The 10,027-nt window shown below is 50.6% G+C and overlaps 1 long non-coding RNA gene across 1 annotated transcript in view; it reads right to left on the bottom strand.

Moving 5' to 3' along the window:
- The window catches only part of LOC109294959, an 83,602-nt gene that overhangs the window by 72,191 nt on the left and 1,384 nt on the right, over nt 1–10,027 (bottom strand). Inside the window, exon 2 of the long non-coding RNA XR_002096656.1 lies at nt 9,872–9,874. This is a non-coding gene — a long non-coding RNA (uncharacterized LOC109294959). The remainder of the gene's footprint in view (nt 1–9,871; nt 9,875–10,027) is intronic.

The following is a 10,027-nucleotide window of genomic DNA, read 5'->3' as shown; positions in this document are numbered from 1 at the left end:
CCGCCCCTCCCCTCCCACCACCGCAGCCCCAACCCCAGCCCTCTCCAGCAGCTCCCTTCCTGGTGGCAGAAACAATCCAGCCCTTTTCAGTGCCAGCTCAACTTCCCTCTGAAAACAGAAGCACTTTTTTTTTCTTTTAAATAGGAACCACAATGGTCAATACAAGGAGTGGCTTTGGCAGCCGACAGCTCCCATTTCACCTGCAAAGTAACAGCCTGCGCAGTACTAGCCAAGCAACCTTTCCCAGCTGTTATTTCCTGCAGGGAGTAGGAAGTGGTTCCTCTCAAGCTATGGCTAAACCACAGCAAACTCTTTCTTTTTTTCCCTTTTTTTTTTTTTTTAAAGCTTTAAATGACAGGGGAGTCATGTGTTACAACTTGGAGAAAGTCTCTGTTCTCCTATCAGTCGATCAGATTTTCCCATCTGCCAGTGAACTGGGCTCCAAGGCAGCTCCATGCTCACCTGCGCCAGGTGCTGCTGATCTGGACTTGGCCTCTCCAAGACAGCTCCACTAGACAAGCTTAAGGTGCGCATCCCTGGACATACTGCCCTAGGAGAAGCCCAGCACATCCCTAGCCCGTCCCCCCGGCCGCGAGAGAGCAACGCAGCTCCCTGTGTCCCGGCAGGGCCAGACGGAGCCACAGCTACTGAACAAAGGCAGATTCTTTATGGTATTGCTTCAGCTCTCAAGGGACTGTCCCCTCCATTGCACAGGCAACGAACAATGCCTGGATAAATTATATTCTGATTGTGTATTCACCTGCTGCAGCTTGCATATTTTATGCCAATATGAAGCAGCAAGTCATTCCTTGTCCTCCATGAACCACAAACTGCGTGTGCCCCACAGGGCTGCGCAAAAACAAATTACTTCTGCAACCCCACAGGCTACTCTTCCCAAGTAGGTGCGCCCCATGACTAACATTTGGCAAACCACCAGCTTCATTGCCATTAGCGTGCTGCCAGCACGGAGCTGCTGCTGCGTTTGTAAGAGGACTTGCTCTGCCCACACTAGCAAGCGCGGGGCCTACTTGGCCCCACGGCGCAGTCCCCGTGGCTCATCACCCTCCGCGCGTCCCCATCGCATGGCTGCCCACTCCGGGAGAGAGGCAATTATGAAGGACACCTGTTAACGGACCAATCTGCAAGGAACCATCTCATCCTTAATCAGCTCCTACATGTGCTATATTTAGGAAGACGCTGTGCATCTACTTCAAATTGAATTGGTGCAGCACCTCCGGAGCGCATATCGACAGGGAAATATGAGAGTCGACTGCTTTTTTCCAGAAGGACGTCAGGAAATCAATCTCTTCACAGGACAGAACGGGCGCCCTATGGATTGAGACGCTCAACTACAGTCGGGATGAGTTAGTCAAACCAGATTAAACACGCGCGCACCCCCCAACCAACCCAGCTAGAATCATGCCGAATTAACTCAAACCGATTAAACACACATACCCCCACCTCATACCCATTTCTCGTACAATCCCAGCCATGGACACACTTTCTAGAGGTTGTTTTAAAACAATCGGCATTGCAGCAGCAGGAGTACGTGAAGGTCCGTCTTCGCACAAAAGGAGCAAGGAACGTGGAGTCCAACGTGAGTGGCAATCTTCTTGGAGACGAACATGGCAAGCCCTGCCAGCTGACCTCAATCTACTTGGATCATCTGTCTGAGAGAAACTGGGGGCAGAATAGCTATACTTTTATACACCGTGATCAAAACAACCCGACGTACGCTCAATGTGCTATACTATCATATCCCAGTCTCCCAACACACGTTCCCTCCGCCCTGGGGAACGCGCGGCGGAAGAGTCCAAAATGCAGGGCGCTAAAAGCTGACCTGGCGAAAGGAGGATGGAATAAAGCAGATGAATTCTGCCTAAATCCAAAAGAAATTAGCAATCCCTAGTGACAAGGGAACAAAAAGTCTACCAGCTGCTTAGCACTTAAAGGAAGCTCTTGCAAAGAGGAGTAGTATCTCATTTCAAATTTTCTAGGAAAAAAAAAGTCTTATGGGGAAAAAGTTCCACAAAGTGCAAAAGGAAGGAAGCAACATAAATTAATATTCAACCCCCCCTCCCCCCGCAAACCCTCCCCCCAAAAACCATCTACCTCAGCTGTGGGGACAAGGGGAACCCCATGTGCAATGCATCTGGAAGAATCCAAGCAGATGAAAGCAGGCCCAGAATGAAAACCCATTTTGTGGCAAGAGCAGTTAGCAACACATTCGTCCAGTCGAGGAAATCAAGAAATTATTCAAATAAAACAGCCACACTTCAAAGTTACTCTGGTCTTCTTTCCCAAAGAAAAGCTACACCGGGAAATGAACATCCCCCACCCCCCCCCAACGTACTCACCTGCACACAACAAAGGAACGGATCGCCACAACGGTGGCCCGCGTGTCCAAAGCCCCCCGAGCCCTTCCTCACAAAGGCTTTGCAGCAGAGACAAAAGGCTGGGTCCGCCAATCCTCGAATGTCTCTATCCAGTAGACAGGAGGGAGGACGATCCCTGAATATGCAACTATTGTGCACATGGAGAGAAGACCCCAGCATATCTGCGGCAGTCCCGGGTGGACAAGCGGGTTTTGTTCCATTTGAATCAAGGCAGCTCCCATCTGCCCTTTAGGGCCTGAGATAAAAAGCAAAACGGTGTGCCCTTCGACCCCTGCCCAACGCCACTCTCATTTCTGAGGAGTTGCCTCGCCCCGTCCACCTTTGTTACAAAGGAACGAGCACATCCGCCAGCAAAACCTGCCGGCTTCACAACAACGAGACCTGCAGAAACTTCTTCCTTGCTAGATGCACACCACTGCCATGCACGCACGGGTTTAAAATACCAGGTCCTCGCTGCAAACAACCGTCTCTGTATGCCGCGGTTTCGGCATCCCGCATCCGTATTCTCTTATGGACAATTAAAGCACAGCCCCCCTCCAAAACCAGTTGTGCCTTGGATATTCATACAGAGCCATGATCTGAGCACAGCCAGTGCTGCAAAGCGGGCTCTCCAAGCCTGCCACTTGTGCCACTGCCTACGGACAAAGAGTGCAACAAAACCTGCTCGTAGGGATGCACCAGAAACTGCGCTGCCCTCCAAAGCAAAGGGGAAGGGGAAATAAATGGGGGGAAATAAAAGTGTTTCACAGAAAATGAGGGTTGGAAGGGAGCTAAGGAGGTCACAATTGGTCCAATCTGACCATCCCCAACTACATCATCCCAGCCAAGGCTGTCAAGGCAGCACCTCCAAGGATGGAGAGTCCACCACCTCTCTAGATAACTTGTCCCAGTGCTTCGCCACCCTCCTCGCGAGAAAGTTTTTCCTAATATTCAACCTCAACCTCCTTTCATACTGCCCTTTTTTGCTGAGAGCATCGTGACTTTGCCAGACCGACAGGTTTGGGAGGTTAAAGCAATGCAGAGAGACACCTGTCCTGGCAAAATGAACAGCTGTGGAAACGGCTCTTGAAATATTAAACAGCACAACAAACTGGCGAGCTGGAAGCGCGTGGAAAGAAGTGATTGGATGCATCCCTTTCTTTCCAGGCTGCACTCTGCGTTTTGATGGTGACCCCAAGGGGAAACAGCATGCTCGGAGCTAGGCACCACCCGTTTCTTGCTAGTATAAAACACACCAAATAAAGAAACAGTCTCGAGTTTTTAAACACCTCTAAAGGGGAGCAATCAAATTAAGTTGCTACACACACATTTAAGACTCAAGTCACTATACACACTTTCCAGAAAAAGAGTTTTGAACTCCTTGTGATCCTGCATTAAAAACACATTCGAAACCCTGAAACTATGGGTCCATATCACAGGCACTGACTGGCTGCTGCGGGTCAAGGGTGAAACGGCAGGATTTTGCACTTCCCGGTCCCACATTCACGGTACACAAGACACGTCGATTAAAACAGGACGGCGGATGACCAGGCTGCATGTTTTCAAAACCGCCTGCTCCTTTCAGTCCCATTCCCACTAGTTCGGGTCATCCCAAATAACCAGGAATTTGGAGCAATTTACGGCAACCAAAACCAAACTGCGTGGACCTCCTGGACCACACGGGTGAGACCGGTGTTTAATCTAGCAACACGCTTTCATTTCCAGTCTGATGCTATTTTCCTTCCAAATCTGGGTCCCAAAGAGCTCGCTGTTCTTTCTTAGCTTCAGCATCTTCTCCTACCCCCCCAGCTGCCTTCTACCACTGCAAAAAAAACCCCACCAAGATAACCAATCAGGACTCATGGTAGAGGGGATCTCTTTTATTAGACCAACTAGATTTTTGCAAAACAAAACAAAACAAATCTTTAATTGCAAGCTTTTGGGCACAAACACCCTTCTTCAGGCATAGGAGAAAAGATATCACCTCTACCAAGAGTCCCGACTGCTTTTGCCTCTAGACCGTACAGCTCCAACCTGGATATCACCAAGATAACGGCACACATTGAACCCTCGTCTCCGCACCTCCACTCGACGCAGCCTTACCTCTCCTCAAGCAGAAAACACGGCTACTGCCAAAAGAGCTGCTCCGTTTCATTTAGTGGTCCTAACAGGTCTAGCTGGTTTTTAAACCTTACCTGTCGAAAAGACGCCCCCTTTCATCAGAAGACACTGGCTTTCAAGTTTGGAAACAATAGGAAGCCTATGGGTGAAGATTACCGGCAGAACTCCACATCCGATCCAATGATGGGAATGACGACAGTGTTTAATCTGGATTAGCTGACAATTAAATCTGTCTGATTCTATTAGCCGAACACAAAGTGCTCTGCAGAATGCCACCACGGGGGCACACAAGACTCATAGGTTACAGGAAAAATGGTTTGCCAACATTTTGTTCTGGATGCACTGTCGTGATAAAGCTGGCAGAAAGGAGCCGCGAGCTCCCTTGCAAAATGACCCTCCCTCCCCTTGGTCAGCCGCTTCTCCGGGACAGACTTTCCCCATTGACGCTTGCCCTTAAAACATCCAGGCAAATGCAAGTGGCCGATACCAAAAGGCGAGGAGAGGTCCCACATTTAAGATTTGGCTTATAAACACAACACTACAACTTGTGGCGAAGCGATCGTCTTTGCTAACCTGTGCCAAGGGGTATTCTAAAACCTACACTCCTAGAGCTTTGTCATGCGGAGAGCGATATAGTAACCATCAAGTTAACATTTGTGTTTGGTCAAGGGGTTGTACTGCTGCAGAGATCGCCTCTCTCCCCTTTGGTAACCCACAAAGTGAAAATGCCCTTCCACGGCCACTGAAAGACAAATTCCGCTTGAACCAGCATGCTGCAGGATTCGACCCAGCAGCCACCCCAGCTGGCAGAGCAACTACCCCTTGCAATGGCTGAGTGACATGTGCCAAGGGGCATTTGCCTTGTTTTAGAGGGAGAGCGCCGGATAACAAGGACACGTTGAGAAAGGATTAATGCATGTGTGGGGGGTCGGAAGCAACCAACCCAAACCAGGCAAGGATGAGCTCCGAGAGCAGAGCGAGCCAGAATGGACAAAAAGCCCTGCAGCGCTTTTTATATTTGAAATAAACCTCCCAACAACTCATCTATATATTTAAAAATAGATTTTAAGCCTTCTGAACGGGGTAAGTTAAAATAGCTTTTGAAGAACATGAGCTGGACGTCAATTCTGCACGCTGATTATTCCCTCTAGACTAATGGAAAGGAGAGGGCTATAAAAGAGGCTTGGCAACCACCTGACCAGGACAGGAAAAGGTATTGAAGTATGACGAATAACAGCACGCAGCCCGCCGGGCACTCGCGGTCGTGGCTCCAGGACAGAAGCTGGAGGAAGTGCTGCTTGCACCCAGCCCCTGATTCACCGACTGACACAACCCGGCCCTTTCAGCATGGAGATTTTGGAAAAGTCCATCCTTAACTTTTCCCACCCATAAAGAGGCATGAAAATAAAGCGTTTCAAGCACAACCCAAGACCTCTCCCATTTCACGGCCTTTTCCAGTTTTCACCCGCAAGTCCTCCGGAAGTCTTCAAAGGCTGGAAAAGCTGCAGTTTTTGCAAACCAGGCAAAAACTTTTTCGAGTTCAGGCTCCAGCGTGTCTCTGTTGGAAGGGGCGTACGAGGCAGCGGTCTCCTTAACTAAGTTTCCTGGTTTGTGGCTCAACACTTAACAGTTGGCCTGAATTTCCCTTTTTTTTCTTCTTCTTCTTTTTTTAAATACAAACAGCAGTTTGTAAAGGTTTTTCCTACAAAGAATTCGAACGAGCTTGGACCAAAGACAGCAGCAAGCAATTGGAGCCATTTCAAATCTCAAGCATATTTAAGATTAGCTGAATGCACAGAGCCCGATCCAGATAAAGAAGATCTGGCTTGGACTCCACCTTGAAAAAAACCCACCATGCACTTGCCACACTCATGGCTAAAAACCTGCTCCCGCTGTGCACAGACAAGGCCTCTGCAGAGAACAGGACCGCTGGGCATTTATAGCGTCTTTATATTAACAAAAAACAAACATTGCTATTTGACTCGGCACCTTTGCCAGACCACGACTCTTATCTAGAGTCACATAGTTTCTTTGGGGGATGACCACTGCAGAGCTGCGCAACGCGAGCAGGATGTAATGCCTGACGCTTGCTGGGCCTCCAAGACATGCAAATTTCCCAAGCTCAACTCCTCTACGTGACTTCTGCTTTCAGAAAGAGCTTTGAAAAGAAACGTGGACCGTTCTGCGTGGTCTACTCCCTTCGTGCCACCCGGTAGTGGCAGGGAGGGGCCAGGAAGGTGAAATGCTCACGGGACAGTGGTGAACCCCAGAGTGCCAAGATGAACTTGGGGGCTGGCGGGCAGGAGTTAAAAACAGCGTATACGTGCGTTACACATGCGCTTGCCTTCTGCTGGATTTCCACACACGTGGCCAAGGACAAAATGTGGCCCTCTCTGTTTACCAAGAGGAGGATGGATGCAGAAGAAAGACTGGGCCGCGTTCAACTCTAACGAGTTTAGCTTGTGACCCAGGGCAGACCAGGAATAGCAGCACGGGGATGCAGTCGGGCACAGAGAGAGCAGCAACTTCTGTTTGCTCCTGCCATCACGGTGCCACCACTTTTTCCATGCCTCCACCCCAAAATCGGTGTCCACGGCAGCTACCCCATTCACCTTGCCCAGAACCATTACTTTCAGCTACATGTTGCCCTGCTTTCATTTCTTGGGGGGTTTTGCTCCTTTCAGAGGAGATCCAAAGAAAGAGACAGCCTATGCTGCCAAAGCGATGGGCTCAGGAGACTACCAGGAGGCAAATGCTGGATCAGAAAGCACAGAGATTACGGACAACGTGCACCAGGAAGTCTCAAGTCCAAAACACTCTGCCAAACATCTAGTGCCACCCAAACGTTAAGAGCTCTTGCCAGCAATTATAAGAGTCAAATAGCAACTCAGCCGCTGAACAGTGCTTCCCACTTCCAGGCGCTTGTTCCAACACCAGTTAGTTGAGTGTCAACCCCTCCGCCCAGGTGAGGAAACCTTGAGTAAGCCAAGCATTTCAGCCACCTGAGCAAACCAAGGTAGCAGCCTTTGTGCAAACCTTAGTGTTCAGCTTAGGGGTGTCCACTGCTGCTAATTTGCTGCCATGCATTTCATGCAAAGGCTCCTAGCACCCTACTGAAACCCTACAACATGCATGAGTATCCCACCAGTAGCAAGGATCCAGTACAAACTGAATCCCCTTCCGGCCCCGAGAAGAGGGGGAGAGCTCCTCCTCGCAGCTGCCCTCACCTGAGGATGCCCCGACCGCTGCACACTCTTCCTCCGCTCTTCTTTCGGCCACCATTTTTGGGTCACCCGCCCCCACAGCCTGCCTCTTTCCCAAACAGCAACATGGTGAAATCATTCTGCTTCTCAGCAACTCAACTCCTGCTTCCCACAGGGTTGCGAGCAGCAGCAACAAGGCACTCCTGCGACTTTCCCTCCGCAGCAGGGGGTGCACTGCATGCCCACGGAGGTGGCACAATGCAGCCCCCACTTTGGACAGCATCTTCACAACCCAAAGAGCAAGGAGGGAAAAAATACGACGAGCTGAAATTCTGCCTTTGCTGCCCCCAACTCCTTCCAAACGCATCGCGGGAAGCTTCCCACTCGCTCCTGGGGAGTGGACAAGTGGCTATTTCAAGCCCTGCACAAAGCAGACTATTCTCATGACAACTAGTTAAGCTCTGCACACTGGCCAGCACCATGGCTCAATGGGATAACTAACCACCATGCAAATGGGGTGACTTCTGCCTGCAACTCCCCAGTGTGGCTCGAAGTGACAAATCCAGTGATCTGATTTGCACTTTAAGGGGCAAAAGGCTGCAGTCTCCAGCAGGAAGAGGGTAATTCAGCACCTTTGGAGAGCTAAGGAATCAGACTTGAGGCACAGACCCAGCAATCTGAGCACGGTCACAGAGGAAGGTAACATAAAGCAGGGAACTGAACCTGGATCACAAGCCACCGTGCAATCCTTCCTGCTGGACATAAGCTGGGATACATCGGCGCATGTACTCAGCCTCCCAAGCCGAAGAGGAGGACTAGCTCCTGGAGGACAGGGCAGCCCGTGTTATCCGATGACATAAATGGCCAAGCAATAGCTGCTCCATCCAGGAGTAAGAAGCTTTACAAAAGGAAGATGACAGGGTGCATTTAAACTGCTTCCAAACATACCATAAGCCACACATGTGTGCATCAAGACACGGAGCACCACCAAGCCACTTCCACGCAGGGGGCACGAGAAGGCTCCACACACAAAGAATTATATTTAAACACATTTACCAGCTACAACGTGTGGTGTTTTCACACAATCGACATCCCAGAATACTTGTATTTAACACTGGAGAGTCAAACAGCACCAGATTGTTCACTCCAGCGATTCTGCTGCCGATTTATAGCCCCAGTCCTGAAAAAATATTTTCCCACTGGCTTGGAAAGGAGAGGACAATTCCCAAAGCACAGAGTCAAAAACACACGCGAGTCTCCGCAGGACCCAGCCCCGTTCACCGCCACCGTTTCAACACCAAGAACAACTCGAAAACCAACGTGATAAACGCATGCAATGAATTGCTAGAAGGACCTCAACTTTCTTGATATTTAACTGGACCAAGGGCATATAAAGTTCCCGACTGTCTTCCCCAGGTCAGCTCTTCTACTAGTAAAAATCACCCTGGTTGTTTCCCCACCTCAATTTTGCAAAACACCGCCAGCAACAAGTAAATCCCAAAGGTTTCACCACGAACGATCTACCCAGGGCAAGTCCCCTCCTGTATTTTTTTGAAGCTATATCAAACGAACAATTCTGATCACTCACAAGGAGCACCAACACAGCCAGGACGAAGGGAAAAAAATGAACCCAATGCTAGAATAACTCCACATTTCTCCCGTTTTCAGCAGAGATCACCAGTACCAGCACGGGCCTAGCACCAAGGTTAACACTCATCACCTCCCCAACCGATCCTCTGAGACAGCCCGAGGCAGCAAACTGAAGAGGAAACCCACCATCACCCCCAGGGCCACACACACCTCCCTCTCGTGCCCTCCCCTCTGGGGAGGGTTTGGTTTCCCATTTCTACACCACGGCCTGAAACTTAACCAGAAGGGGATGAAGGAACCAGGTTTTCCCTCTTGCTGCCTGCAAAACCCCCACCAAGAAAATGGAAAAAAATATGATATTTATCCACAGTCCTGCCCCATGCCCCGGGCACAGAAGAGCTGCACCCCTCTTTCTGCCCCAACCCTCGTGCCGCCCATCCAGTCCAGATCGCCCCGATACATCACTCGCCCCTGCACCCCCCTCGGCAGCTCCTGGCCCCACTTGCTCCCACTGCCCGCACTCCCACCCCCTTACTGCCCCAGCCCCTCCCCAGATACCTCCACCTCTGCCCCCTGCACCACCGCCTGCCCTCCTCTGCCCCCATTCTCCAGACACCCCTGCTGCTCCCCACCCACCTAGATACCCTGATACCCCCTGCATCCCACCACCTAAGTGCCCCTATACCCCCCCACCCCCCCCCCCATGCCCCCATACCCCCCCCCCCCCCCCCCCCCCCA

This window comes from Gavialis gangeticus, unplaced genomic scaffold (assembly GCF_001723915.1).
Source record: "Gavialis gangeticus isolate Ggan-Ray unplaced genomic scaffold, GavGan_comp1, whole genome shotgun sequence".
Lineage (NCBI taxonomy): Eukaryota > Metazoa > Chordata > Crocodylia > Gavialidae > Gavialis > Gavialis gangeticus.
The sequence above is the reverse complement of the archived record's forward strand: the minus strand, read 5'-3'. Positions and strand labels throughout refer to the sequence as shown.